Consider the following 14,207-nt stretch of genomic DNA (forward strand, 5'->3'; position numbering starts at 1 on the left):
TGAAGTTTGGTGAGTTCCTTGTACATTTTTGATATTAGCCTAGAATACATTTTTAAAATCCTTAACTTTGCTTTTATGAAACAGAACGCCTTATAAAGGTCTAAGGAGCATCGCCAGTAAGTATCTACCACCAAGTGTCTATCACAGTTTAATGCCAACTTCCAGCTTTCATAGTTTGGCAGAAACACTGAAATAGGATTGAGATACACTTAATAAACTTTTCCTTAAACAGAAAAATATCTTAAAGTCTGTCTCCTAACCATGTTTTAAAAGTTTATTATTTGTGCATGACAAGTTACTTTTAAAATTCTATTCTCAGGATTTCTAGATAAACTGATAAAGTTCAAGCCCAGGCTACAAGGAAGGAAAAATAATTAGCAAATTGATAAATAGAATATACTCTCATGAAGAAAAAAAAAAACCTACTGTTGAAGTAAGATCTTATTTCTTAATGGCAGTTACCAATATGCAAAATTGGGCTATGTCTAAATCCCAGCTATGAAATACAAGAAGAAAACTACAATAAATATATAAGATATACAATCATTTACACATAAATATGATTTCCCTTCATTAAGGAAGAATATCTTGGTTAAAATAAATAATTTACTTGGAGAAGAAAATGAATGGAAACCCTAATTATGTTGGTTGCTTCTCCCTCCGACTGCAGGAACGGGAACTTGTTCATCTCTACCCATGTATGTGCTCTCGTTTTTAAGTTAAGTAGGAAATGAAGAAACCATCCTGTCCAAAAGAGAGAAGTGTAATACTGCTCTAGTGGTTTTTCTAGGGAATTCAGTTGAGCTGAAAAGGAATTCTCATTAGTTCAATATAGATAAATAAGAATCCCTGGTTGATAAATGACATTATTCTTCCTTTCTTTCAAAACTGTCTAAATCTGACCTCCAAGGAACCCTTATTCATATCATCTACACTTATGCCTTACCCCTAAAATGCATATAGATCATTTAAATCCATGTGCATTCATACTCTCACACAGTTTCAATGTACATAACTTATATGTGTTCTATTATTGCTATCATTGCCAATGGCTAAACAGGTGTGTGTGGTTTGTGTGTATTACATACAAATATAAATAGACTATATAGAATATATATCTATAAATATATAAATATGTCCTCCAACTATAAAACCTTCCATTATTTTTAGATTCATGTACGACTGAGCCTAGAGCTATGATAGAGAAGGCACACTTAGATGTTAAAAATGTCACACTAAGATGGACATATTGCTTGCCACTGTCAAAATGACCAAGAGCAGGTAACCTCATTTCCAGTGATAATCTATATTTCTGTAGAAATTTCTTCAAAATATATATATACCTCTGAATCCCATCAGTCCTTGCTCTTGATAGCATCTAGTTAATGATGCTCTAATTCGCATCATTGATAAGCTTTATTAGGAAAATGCTCATTTAGCAAGATGTAACTGGATGTCTTGGTGACAAATCTTATTAAGGTTTCTGAAAAAGACTATCCTGTTTCAAATTATCTTTGAGAAAGAGACAGTAATTAGAATTCATGTTGTCAGGAAGGTAACTGTCAAGAAAAATAAAGTTGCTTTTGGAAATGTACAAAGCCAGAGGCTTCTGATTCATGTTTAAATCACACAGAAAAAGTGAACTAAATCTTATCAAAACTGAACTAAAATCTTACTTAAAGTGACTCAATTTAATAATTCAACTCAATATGAAATCATCAATGTTTGGCCATGGAAGAATGAGTGTCTACTACTTATTCAGAATTTTTTAACAGCTTTATTGAAATATAATTCACATATCATACAATTCACTCATTTAAACTGTGTAACTCAATGAATTACAGTATATTCACAGATATGTACAAACATATGACCACTGTGGTCATTGTTAGAATATTCTCATTACCAAAAATAACTGTACACTCTCTGCCATCCCCTGATCCCCCTTGCTCCCCAACCCTAAGAAACCACTAAATTTACTTTCTTTCTACATAGATTTACCTACTCTGGAGTTTCACATGAATGGAATCATAATTTATGGATTTGGTGACTGGTTTTTTTTTCCCACTAAGTATAATGTTTTTGAGGTTCATGCAAGATAAGTACTCATTCCTTTTTGTGGCTAAAAAAATATTCCATTGTTTAGATATACATTTCATTTATCTATTCATCCACAGATGGACATTTGGGTTGTTTCCACCTTCTGGCTATTATGAACAATGATGCTGTAACCATTCATGTACAAGTTTTTGTGTAGACACATGCTTTCATCCCTTTTGAGTACATATGTAGAGTGGAGCTCCTAGATCATATGACAATGCAATCTTCAATTTTTTCTTATGTTATATATTTTTTGAGAGTGCAAGAGGAGGAGGAGCAGAGAAAGAAGGGGACAGAGGACCCAGAGTGCTCTGTACTAACAGGGTGACGGCAGCAAGCCTGATGTGGGACTTGAATGCACTAACTGTGAGATCACGACCTGAGCCACAGTCAGACGCCCAACCGACTGAGCTACCAGGTGGCTTTAATCTTTCATTTTTAATTTAGAAACTACCAGACTGTTTTCCAAAGTAGCTGGACCATTTTACATTCTCACCAGCAGGGTAAGAGGATCTGATTTCTCCATACCCTTATCAAAACTTATCTGGTTTATTTCTTTTTTCTTTTTTTTTTTAAGCCATCCCAGTATGTTTGAAACAGCACCTTATGGTAGTTTTGATTCGCATTTTCCCCAATAATTAATAATGGCAAGCATCTCTTCATGTGGTTTTTTTTTGGACATTTGCACATCTTCTTTGGAGAAATATCTCTTCACATAATTTTCCCATTTTTAATCAGCTTTTTATCATTTCATTATTGAGATGAAAGAGTTCTTTATATTTCTAGGTACAACATCCTTATGAGATATATTATGGATGACTTTCACTTTCTTTTTTCCCAGCTTTATTAGGATATCATTCACATATAACATTGTGTAAGTTTAAAGAATACAATGTGATGATCTGATACATATTTATACATCGTGAAATGTTGACCATGATTAAGATAACTTAATACATCCTGCCCCCATCTAATTACCATATTTTTGTTGTTACTGTTAAGATGAGAACATTTAAGATCAATTCTCATAGCACCTTTCAAGTATACAATACAATGCTCTCAACTACAGTCACTGTGCTGTACCTTAAATCCCAGAAGTTATTTGTCCGGTAACTGAAAGTTTGTACCCTTGATTGCCATCTCCCCATTTTCCCCACTCCCTGGTAACCCTAAATTTTTTCTCTGAGTTTTGACACTTTCAGGATCCACATATAAGATCATATAGTACTTATCTTTCTGTAACTTATTTCACTTAGCCAAATGGCCTCCCGTTTATCCACGTTGCTGCTAGTGTCAGAATTTCCCACATTTTTATGGCTGAATAATATTCTATTGTCTATATGTACCACATTTTCTTCACTCATCCACTGATGGGCACTTAGGTTGTTTCCATATCTTGTAAATATGTAATTTGTTCATGGGAATGCATTTACATATGTAAATATAAATATGTAAATGAACGTGGAAATGCATCTATCCCTCTAAGATAATAATTCGCTTGCTTTGGTATATACCCAAAAGTGAGACTGATTGATCACGTGGTAGTTAAATTTTTAATTTTTCGAGGACCCTCCATACTGTTCATAGTGGCTACATCAATTCACATTCCCCTCAACAGTGTCCAATGGTCCTCATCAGTATTTGTTATCTCTTGTCTTTTGATGACAGTCTAACCCATGTGAATGTGGAGTTTTACAGTTTCAGCTCTCACATCTAACTCCTTAATGTATTTTAAGGTAATTCTTGTAAATGATGTAATGTTACAATTTTATATTTTTGCATTTATATATCTAGTTCTATCAAAATCATGTATTGAGGAAATTATCCTTTATTCTCTAAGTATTCTTGGCTCCATATCAAATATTAATTGACCGTCTCTGTGTGGATTATTTCTGAGATCTCTATTTTGTTCCATTGATCTGTTTTTGTTTTCTTTGCCAGTAACTTACTATTTCAATTACTATATCTTTGTAATATAGTTTGAAACCAGGAAGCATACACCTCCAGCTATATTGTCTCTCAAGATTTCTTTAACTATTTGGAGCCTTTGTGATTCCGTACAAATTGTAGGATTTTTTTTCCATTTTTGAGAAAAATGCCATTGGAATTTTGACAGAGATTGCATTGAATCTACAGATGGCTTTGGATAGTATTGATATCTTAACAATTTTAATTCTTCTGATTGATAAACATGAGATATCTTTCCATTTATTTTTTTCTTTTAAATTTCTTTCATTGATGTCTTAAAGTTTTCAGGTACAGATCTTTTACTTCCTTGGATAATTCCTAAATGTTTTATTCATTTTGATGCTATTGTAAATAGATTGTTTTTGTATTTCTTTTTCAGATAGTTCACTGTGAGTGTATAGAAACACAATTGATTTTTGTATGTTGATTTTGCATCTTGAACCATTGACTAAATTTGTTTATTAGGTCTGGTAGCTTTTTGGTGGCGTTTTCCCACATACATAATCTTGTCATCAGCAGAGACAATTTTACTTCTTCCTTTCCAATGTTAATGTCTTATAATTCTTTTTCAAAATTTCATCATTGAATATGAGGTAAACTGTGTGTTTGTCATATACAGCCCTTATTATGCTGAAGTATGTTCCTTCTAAATCCATTTTGCTGAAAGTTTTTATCATGAATCAATGGGGAAATTTGTCAAGTGCATTTCCTACAACTGTTGAGTTGATCATACAGTTTTTGTCCATCTATGTTTAACCATCCCTGCATCCCAAGGATAAATCCTATTTAACCATCGTGTATGATCTTTTTAATGTACTGTTAAATTATGTTTGCTAGTATTTTGTTGAGAATTTTTGCATCTATATTAATTAAGGATATATATTGGCCTATGGTTTTCTTTTCTGATAGTACCCTTATCTAACTTTGGTATCATTGCAATGCTGGCCTCATAAATTAAGTTTGGGAGTGTTCCCTTCTCATTCATTTTTTGAGAGTTTGATTTTTAAAAATGGCATTAATTCCTCTTTAAATGTTTTATAGAATTCACTTGTGAATCCATCTGGTCCTGGGCTTTTCTTTGTTAAGAGGTATATGATTGCTTATTCAATCTCTATTATCTTTATATAGTTTATTTATTTTTGAGACAGAAAGGGACAGAGCATGAGTAGGGGAGGGACAGAGAGATGGGGGAGACACAGAATCTGAAATAGGGTCCAGGCTCTGAGCTGTCAGCACAGAACCTGATGTAGGGCTCGAATCCACAGATCATGAGATCATCATGTGAGCCGAAGTCAGATGCTTAACCAATGAGCCACCCAGGCACCCCAGCTTATTCAATCTCTTTACTTGTTGTTAATCTTCAAATTTTCTATTTTTTCAGGACTTAACATTGGTACATTATGTGTTTCCAGAAATTTATCCATTTCCTATATTTTTAAGTCTGTTGACATATAATTATTCATAATGGTCTTTTATGATCCTTTCTATCTCTGTGGTATCATTGTGATGTCTTTTCTCATTTCTGATTTTAATTATTTGAGTTTTCTTTTTCTCCTTGAGGAGTTTAGCTAAATGTGTGTCAGTTTTATTTCTCTCCTCAAAAAAACAACTCTTAGTTTTGTTGATCTTTTCTATTGTTTTTCTATTATGTTCTTTGGTTTGCTCTCATACTTGTTATCTTCCTTCTGCTAACTTTGGGCATCAGTTGTCCCTCTCTCTCTAGTTCCTTGTGTTGTGGAATTAGTTTACTTATTTGAGATCTTTCACTTGTTTTAATGTAGGCACTTTTTGTTTAAATTCCACTTTTACCACTGCTTTTATTCTATTCCATAAGTTTGAAATGTTGTTTCCATTTTTATTTGTTTCAAGATTTTTCATTTCTCTAATGGCTCCATTTTTGACCCATTGGTTATTCTGAAGTATGTTATTTAATTTTAACCTATTTGTTAATTTCCCAATTTTCTTGTTATTGATTTCTAGTTTCATACTACTGCAATCTAAAAAGATACTTGGTATGATTTCAATCATTTATAATTTGCTAAGATTTGTCTTGTGACATAGCACATGATCTATCCTAGAGAATGTTTTATGTGAACTTGAGAAAAATGTCTGTTCAATTGCTGTTGGATAGAATGTTCTGTATATGTCTCTTAGATATATTTGACTACTTAAGTTAAAATCCTAAGTTTCCTTATTGGTTTTCTGTCTGGATGATCCATCCATTGTTGGAAGTGGGGTATTAAAATGCCCTACTAGGGGTGCCTGGTGGCTCAGTCAGTTAAGCATCCAACATCAGCTCCACTCATGATGTCACAGTTCATGAGTCTGAGCCCCAAGTCAGGCTCTGTGCTCACACACAAGCTCAGAGCCTGTAGCCTGTTTCAGATTTCCTCTCTCTCTCTCTCTCTCTCTCTCTCTCTGCTGCTCCCCCATGCTCTCACATTCCCTCTGTCTCTCTCTCTCTCTGTCTCTCTCTCTATGTCTGTTATAAAGAAGGTCTAGTGGTAATACACTGTTTTTGGAAGGGCAATTTTGCCAGTTAAAGTATTTTTGGTTGGCAGAGTTTTGTTTTGCTTTTTTTCTTTTAGCATTTTGAATATATCATCTTACTCTCTCTTGGTTACTTATAGGAGTTCCCTGGTATGAAAAAATATGTGTTTGTCTTGCTGCTTTTAAATTTATCTCTTTTTTTTTGATTTTAGATATTTGTGTGTCTTGGAGAAGATTTGGGATTATAATTTTTTGGTGACCTATTTAGCCTCCTGAACTTGAATGTCTAAATGTTTTTCCAAGTTTGGGAAGTTCTTAGCGATTTAAAAAAAAAAAAAGTTTGCTGTCTCTCTCCCTCTCTTCTCCTTCTGGGATTCCAACAATGCAGAGATTAGGTGTCCCATAAGTACTGTAAACTTGCTTCATCCTTCCTTTTGTTTTTTTGTTGTTGGTGGTGGTGGCAGTGGTCCTTTGACTAGGTCATTTCAAATGATCTGTCTTTGAGCTCACTGATTCTTTCTTCTGCCTGGTCAAGCCTAATATTAAAGCCCTCTATTGAATTCTTCAGTTCAGTTGTTGTCTTCAGCGCTAAAGTTTCTGTTTATTTCTGCTTTATGTTTTCTATCTCCTATTGAACTTCTGATTTTGTTCTTGTATTGTTTTTCCTGATTTCATTTAATTATTTAACTGTGTTCTTTTGTAGCTTTCTGAACATCTTTAGAACAATTATTTTTATTTTTTAATTCTTTTGTTTACCAGTATATTAAAGGATATGATAAAAGTTAAAGATGAACACCTAGATAAAGAGATACGTAGGGTCAGGTCTGGGTAGAACAATTATTTCTAATTCTTTGTTAGGTAATTCATGTATTTTCATTTTTTGAGGGTCAGTTTCTGAAAGTTTACTCTGTTCCCTTGGTAATGTCATCTTCCAGATTCTTCTTGTAGCTTGTCATTGGTCAACACATTTGAAGAAGCAGTCACTTCTTCCAGACTTTATGGACTGACTTAGGTAAGGCAATAATTTCACCTGCAGGTGGAGTACCAGTAATGTGACTGCAGGCCCAGGTGGTATAGGGCACCAAGTGCAGGGATGTATGGCAGTCTGTGTCTTGTGTTTGGGGAGGTGTAATGTCTCAATGGCTCAGGTTATTGGGGTCTAAAACATCAACAACTGCATGTTGTTTGGCGAGCACTGCAGGGGGTCCACAGTGGTTGCAAGACCTATTTATGTCCTCAGCAGTGTCTCTAGATTCAGCACATAGAGACCAAGGCAGGCAACAGTGGCCAGAACCAGTGGTATGCCCACATTCAGGAGGCCACTGGTAATAGGCGCTGGTCTCGCGGCATGAGTCAGTTTCCGACACATACACATAGTGACTACAGCTAAGGCCAGCAGCAAGGTCAGGCACAACTGTGGGTTCACTGGGAGCTCCAAGGGCCCTGCCTATTTGTTTTTAGTCCTTTGGTTGCAGCGTCTCCTCACAGGCACAAGCATAGCAGAGGAATTCAGTGACAGGAGTAAGGACACCAGGGTTCAATCACACAGCTAGAGGTGGCTCCTAATGAGCCCAGCAGTATAAGTAAGTGATAGAGAAGATAGGGCTTGATCTGGATGCCGCAGCAGCTGTGGGGGCCTTGGCTATTGACATGTACTTCTGAGGCTGCTGCGTCTCTCCCCAGGCATGCCAGTGGCAGTGAAGGCAGGCTATAGGAGTCAGACTAGCAGAGAATCTGTACACACTAGAAGGGCTAGCACGTCCACAGCAGTAGAAGTCAGCAGTCTACATCACCATCTTGCATCTGTGCCGCTACAGAAGCCAGGACTGGCTGCTGGTGCACTCCAATGGTGATAAGGTGGGGGTAGGGAGTGGGGAGAGACCCAGTGACTGATATCTACAAACACAAAAATCTGGAAGGTGAAAACCAGTGAACTTACAGTGGGTATGCAAAGGCTGTGCTGGCCATTGATTTCTTCAGTGGTGAAAGGTGCTGGTAACCTCTGCAGAGCAAGTCACTGTGAACTGTGACAGTTCCCACTGCATGGTTGATCCTGGTAGCCCTTGCCTCTCTTCTTTTTTCCTAGGTCTCTTGATGTCTCAGCTATGGTCTCTGGGTGAAGTGAACCCAAGCCATGAATCGTTGAGGAAGCTGGTGATTCACCTCATTCTCCCTTTCTTAGTGAGGAGAATTCTTTTGAGGTGGGGCATTCTCTCTAGGTGCTAAGCAGTGCTGGCCTGGAGGATGAAATTAAGCAGGCACAAGGAAACTTCTTCCTTTTTTGTGCACTTCTTTTAAGGTTTTTTTGTTCTACTCTGCTGCTAAAGTTTTTTAAATGGACTCCTGAGCTCGCCTAGAGATGTTTTCATTCTTGGGTAGCTGTCTAATCATTGATCTTTATGCAGGGGAGAGAGGCTGGGTTTTCCTCTTCTGCCACCTTGGCAACATCCTGTTTGTTTTGTCTTTTCACTTGCTTGATAGTGTACTTTGAAGCACAAAAGCTTTTTGTTTTGATAAAGTCTAATATATATAAATATTTATATATTATTTTGCTGCTTATGTTTGTGGTATCATATTTGAGAATATTTTGTGAAATACCAGTTTATGAAGATTGCCCCTTGTTTTCTTCTAAGATTTTTATAGTTTTAGCGCTTATCAATTTTGCTTAGAGTTATAGAAAAGTGAGTTCAAGACATATATTTTATCTCTAATTTCACCTTAGGTTTGTCCTAAATAACCTTGCCTTTAATTCCTATATTGTTCTTCCTAGAATGAACCTCACTTTGAACTCATCAAAATAAATTTTCTCCATCATTACATCACCAGTTTGTTTAAGTTGTTAAATAATTTAATAGGAGCCCAAATCCAATACACAGATAACAGAATGCAAAGCCTGGATGCTCACAAACTAGCTCATGCAAGAAATAAACCTGTATGAACACTGCTAGAAGTTGAGAGCTAAAACCATTGGAATACGGATTGCTTCAGTTAATTTTGGTTCACAACGGGGCACATGATAAGCCATGGTGGTTTGCAGTATGGGGCACAAGATAAGCCATGGTGGGTGGTGATGCAGGGACACAAATGAGCCATGATGGGTGAAGGTAGGAAGGACGCAAGATGAATTACATGGGGCAGGGGGGTTAAGAGGAACATAAAATAGGCCATTATGAGTGAGGTAGGTGGGATGCAGGATGAGCTACAGTGGAGGGGCTTCTGTGAGTCTAGTTAAAGAAAGGAGGAGTAAGGTGTGAATTAATGGAGAAAAAGACACATGTGGACATCCTTTGACAAGTCTTGTCCTCTCCCTGGTGGGTTTCCTGACCATCAGCTTCCTAAACCTTACCAGACTGAATTTATTTGGTGGATCATAGAAAGAAATAATTGTGTAGAAAAATGTATTTAATTAGAAAGAATCCTCCTCTAAATTATACATGAAATGTCTCATCAAATTTCTAAGATACAATGGTTAATTTTATGATTAAAACTTCAAAGCAACATTTTAAGTTGTAATTTCTCCCATTCATGCTTTGTATTTTCTACAATTCCTGTTTCCAGCGAGTAATTATAATAAATTGAACTTCCACACAATTACACTTAAAACAGGTAACAAACATACTGTTTAGAGTACTTATTAATAGCAGGTTTGATATTTGGAAATAGCCAAGTTATTCAGGGCCAAATGTGCTTAATAAAGTGGGCAATCAAGCTGTACAACATTATTTTGATAAAAAATAAAAAAAAATTATTCATGTATTGATCTATTTACTTACACAACAAATATTTCTGAGTACTTGGTACATGCCAAGTCCTGTCTAGATGCTGGGGACATAGCTAGGAAGAACAAAGTGCCTTTTCTCATGAAGCTCACACTTAAAATGGGAAAACAGGCAATAAAATATCAGAAGTTGGTGAGTTGAGGGAAGAAAGAATGAGAGATTAAAGCAAAAACCCTATTTTAGAGTTAAAACTATTTTAAGTAGGGTGGATGGTCCAAGAAGCCTTCTCTGATGAGGGAACAGGTGAAGGAACAGCGGGGGAAAGAATGATGGTGTTTTCCACTTACATATAAACAGTCCCATTCACTCAATATGCTGGCTACGCTTCTCAATTCAGTAAATACCAACCTCGTGATTCTAATGCACTGCCATAGTACCGTTTTCTTAATAAACAGGCCTGAGTCCTTAGAAATATTTTCACAGTCACCCAAAAAGCCAAACTGATTTTCAGGCATTTCTACCACTTTGTCCAAGATGAAACAATATGGAAGTGTTCTATTCCATTAAGTACAGATAAACAACCAGAAGTAGGATTTGAACTTATTATTAGCCTTCTGCCTTCCTAGTTATCATTTGCTGAAAGTGTTAAGATGTAAATTCACCCAAAATGAAAATGCAGAACTTCCCAGATATTTTAAAAAGCATTCATTTCCTTTTCTCATTTTTTTCAACTCATCTGAGAAAGGCGTCTGTCTGACCCTTTGTCAAATCATTTGTTTCAATTTCCCAGAAGAGACGACCCTCCTCCTCATCCTGTGCCATAAATAAGGACATAACTAGTAACAGACACTTTGGCCAACTGAAACCATTATTTTGGGTTTTCTAAAACATACATTTTAGACACACTCCTCAAACAAATAAATTATTTGAGAAAAGCTCTATTCTGCAATCTGCTTTGTTCAAAGTCTATCAAGTCACCATTTCCACTGAGGACACAAGTATTGCCAGAACTGTTTCATCCACTGTGAATTGCAATAGGCAGAAATTTGGCTCCCAAAATTTTAGACCAGATGCAAGTTTCAAAGAATTCTTTTTGTCTGAAGATGCATTAACTATGTTCTGACTTGAGAGCTGAAATGAATTTGTATGATTGAGAGTTGAAAGAAATGTGTATGTTCCCCACCTTCTAAACATAAATTTAGAACAATTGCCTCAAGCAGCAGTTTTGAAACTCTACTAATTTGATATGTACCAGTATATTTATAAATGGAGTGATTGAAGCAGATATCTTTAAAAAAAATTCGTATATGCTGGAACCTGTGGAAAACATATCCCTGGCTCACAGCTATCACTGCCATATAACTAGGGTTTTGGCTGCAGTTATTGGTTATTTTAATACATGGTTCTTGTGTAGAGGTGATGTGATAGTGTGCTGTTTTCTTTCTGATACGTCTTTGTTCCTGGTTGCAGGCCATATCCCTTCCACTCATTCTATGCCTTCAGAAAACACAGGAAGCCTTGAAGATAGAGGAAACCAGGAGTTACAGAAAGGAGCAAGAGAATTCCTGATTTGTAGCAATGTCACAGACAAGTGGTACTGAAAGAAATTACAGAAAGTGTTGTAGGTGGATTTTGCTTTATTATTATTTATAGTAAGATGGGCCCATTTTGTATCTAAAGGAAAATTACCTCACTGTCTTTCTATAGATGTGGTTTCTTCGCATCCATTGTTAAACAGAAATAAGCACATATAAAAAGTTGAGAAAGAGATGATGTTTGAATTGTACCGATTTTCAACATTCGCTTGATTGGTCATATGTGCACTCCCAAGCAAAACTGAATCTCATCCACATTCTATTCTTTTCTCCACCAAGAATATGATTTTCTCTAAAATAATTTGCTTTCCATGAGCAAGTCTCAGGGGGAAAAATATAACTCCAGAAGAAACCAAGCAAACAAAAGCCTAGAGTAAAAAAAGAATAAAAGGCTATTTTTTCCACATACGTTTTAAATCCCATCTCCTCATTCTGCAAAGTGTCAAATAGCTTTGCACCTCACTTAAAACTGCAGAACAGGCACACCTGGTTTTACTTGCCCCCACCCACTGATGCCACAGGAAAGCAGGGTTGGGTTTGTAAACTGAAGTCAATTCTCCCTCCTAGCAAAACATCAGGCACGCATCTGTACCATGTTGATGCCCGCCATAAAATATTATATGACATATTTTAAGCATGTCATCCTCAGAACAGGAGGTTTTATCTTCCTGAAAATATGGAAATCACCAATATTTTTTTCAGTGGCCCTTTTATTCAATCTCTTCCTCCTTGCTTAGGACCTATCTCTATGCTTCATATGTAGATGATAGATTTATAAATCTCTCCACCTAACGAAACGCGAAGTAGAATCTGGAGTGGGGGTGGGGGCAGGGAAGCCAGTTACTCCAACCCTTCTGAATCTCTCAAGACTTCATTACTAAGCACTCCATATACTTTGCATACATCTCATCAAGCATGAAAAATTATTCAGGTTTGTTCAGGAACAAGATATTTCCTCATTTATACTTACAAGCAGGGGTTTTTTTTGCGCTAAAATATCATTAACAGAATTTTGTGAACTGCCCAGAGGACCCCTAAATCCAACTTAATTTGGAGTTGTACACCCTGTTCCTTAAGCAAGGAGTGTTCGGGTATCGCCAGTAGACTGAAAGATGGATGAAGTGTGCTCACGGCAATACAGCTTTTAACCTTTCCTCTCCTCTCCCATGACGGGGGTGAATTACCGCAAATGATGGGTACCCTGTCTGCAGTGTGGACAATTGATTCGACCTGACTGCCTCCAAAGCTCTAATGGACTTTGTGGCCAAATCCCCAGAGATATAAAATATGTCTAAGTGAATTGGGGCAGGTTAAAGAACAGGCCTGCTTTTCATTGCAGGCTCTAGCTCTAATACATCTCCCAGTTGTTTAGGGCAAAAGATTAAAAATGATCAATACCCAAATCATTTTTTTAAAGTATTGCCCTCAGTAAATCTATTTCTGTTATATTCCCCCCTACCAAGCCTGGTTTTACAAACCTGGAAAAGATCCTTTTCTTCAAACACAGAACTGCATACACAGCTCTATCTTCAGTTTATTTTGATTTAATTTATCCTCATCTATTCAGTTATTGGTTACTCAGGCTATACAAAACTTCTTTGGATTTAGATAGTGAATTTCTCATTTTTTGAGTTTACACTGAAGTTTCTATTTGCAGTGAGAAGGCAAGTTACCAGAGAGGAAGAACATAAGGCAGCAAATGCTTCAGAAAAACAAAAGAGAGACTAATAAAAGGATGTCCAGGTAAAGTACAAAAAAACAGACCAAAAATTTAGAAATAAAATATTGTCTTTTGAGGTTGAAATTGTATTTTTTCCTAACTCACATGATATAGAAGAATAATAAGAAGAATAAATAATAATAATAATAATAATAATGGCCAGTATATAAAAATGCTAAATTAATTCATAGTATAAGAAGTGAAGATCAATAACAAAAACAATATTTTTATTGTTTTTAATGAAAACAAAAATGAAATCCTAATACTTACCTCTCTGATGACCTTTAGAAGGGAAGACCCAGGCAAAGGGGAAGGGAAGAAAAGAAAAAGAAAACATTCAATAAGCCAAAGAAAGAATATGTCAGTGAGCAGCTGCTTAGCTCAAGAGGACAGTAAGTCTATAAATAATATTTTAATCTAGATCTCACAAGATACAGAGTTTCATTTTGAAGGACATCATCAAACTCCGTATTCTCAGAAACAATAATATACAAGGTAGCTTTAGTGTTATCTTGAAGGTATATCTCAAAAAGAATAAGAATCAATTTTCTTTAAAAATGCAGCCTAAATGTCCATCACCTGACGAATGGATCAAGAAGATGTGGTATATATTCG

General features: G+C 36.0%; 1 long non-coding RNA gene across 2 annotated transcripts in view; it reads left to right on the plus strand.

Annotated features, from left to right (window-relative positions):
- The first annotated feature begins 2,560 nt into the window (after nt 1-2,560).
- Nucleotides 2,561-14,207, plus strand: part of LOC115286744 — a 20,387-nt gene continuing 8,740 nt past the window's right edge. Inside the window, exons 1-4 of one of the 2 annotated variants that reach the window (XR_003906246.1) lie at nt 2,561-2,603; nt 11,748-11,898; nt 13,530-13,615; nt 13,881-13,984. This is a non-coding gene — a long non-coding RNA (uncharacterized LOC115286744). Of the gene's footprint in view, nt 2,604-7,514; nt 7,571-11,747; nt 11,899-13,529; nt 13,616-13,880; nt 13,985-14,207 lie in introns of those variants that run through there. The other variant, XR_003906247.1, reaches the window with a different exon arrangement.

Source organism: Suricata suricatta, chromosome 3, assembly GCF_006229205.1.
Source record: "Suricata suricatta isolate VVHF042 chromosome 3, meerkat_22Aug2017_6uvM2_HiC, whole genome shotgun sequence".
Lineage (NCBI taxonomy): Eukaryota > Metazoa > Chordata > Mammalia > Carnivora > Herpestidae > Suricata > Suricata suricatta.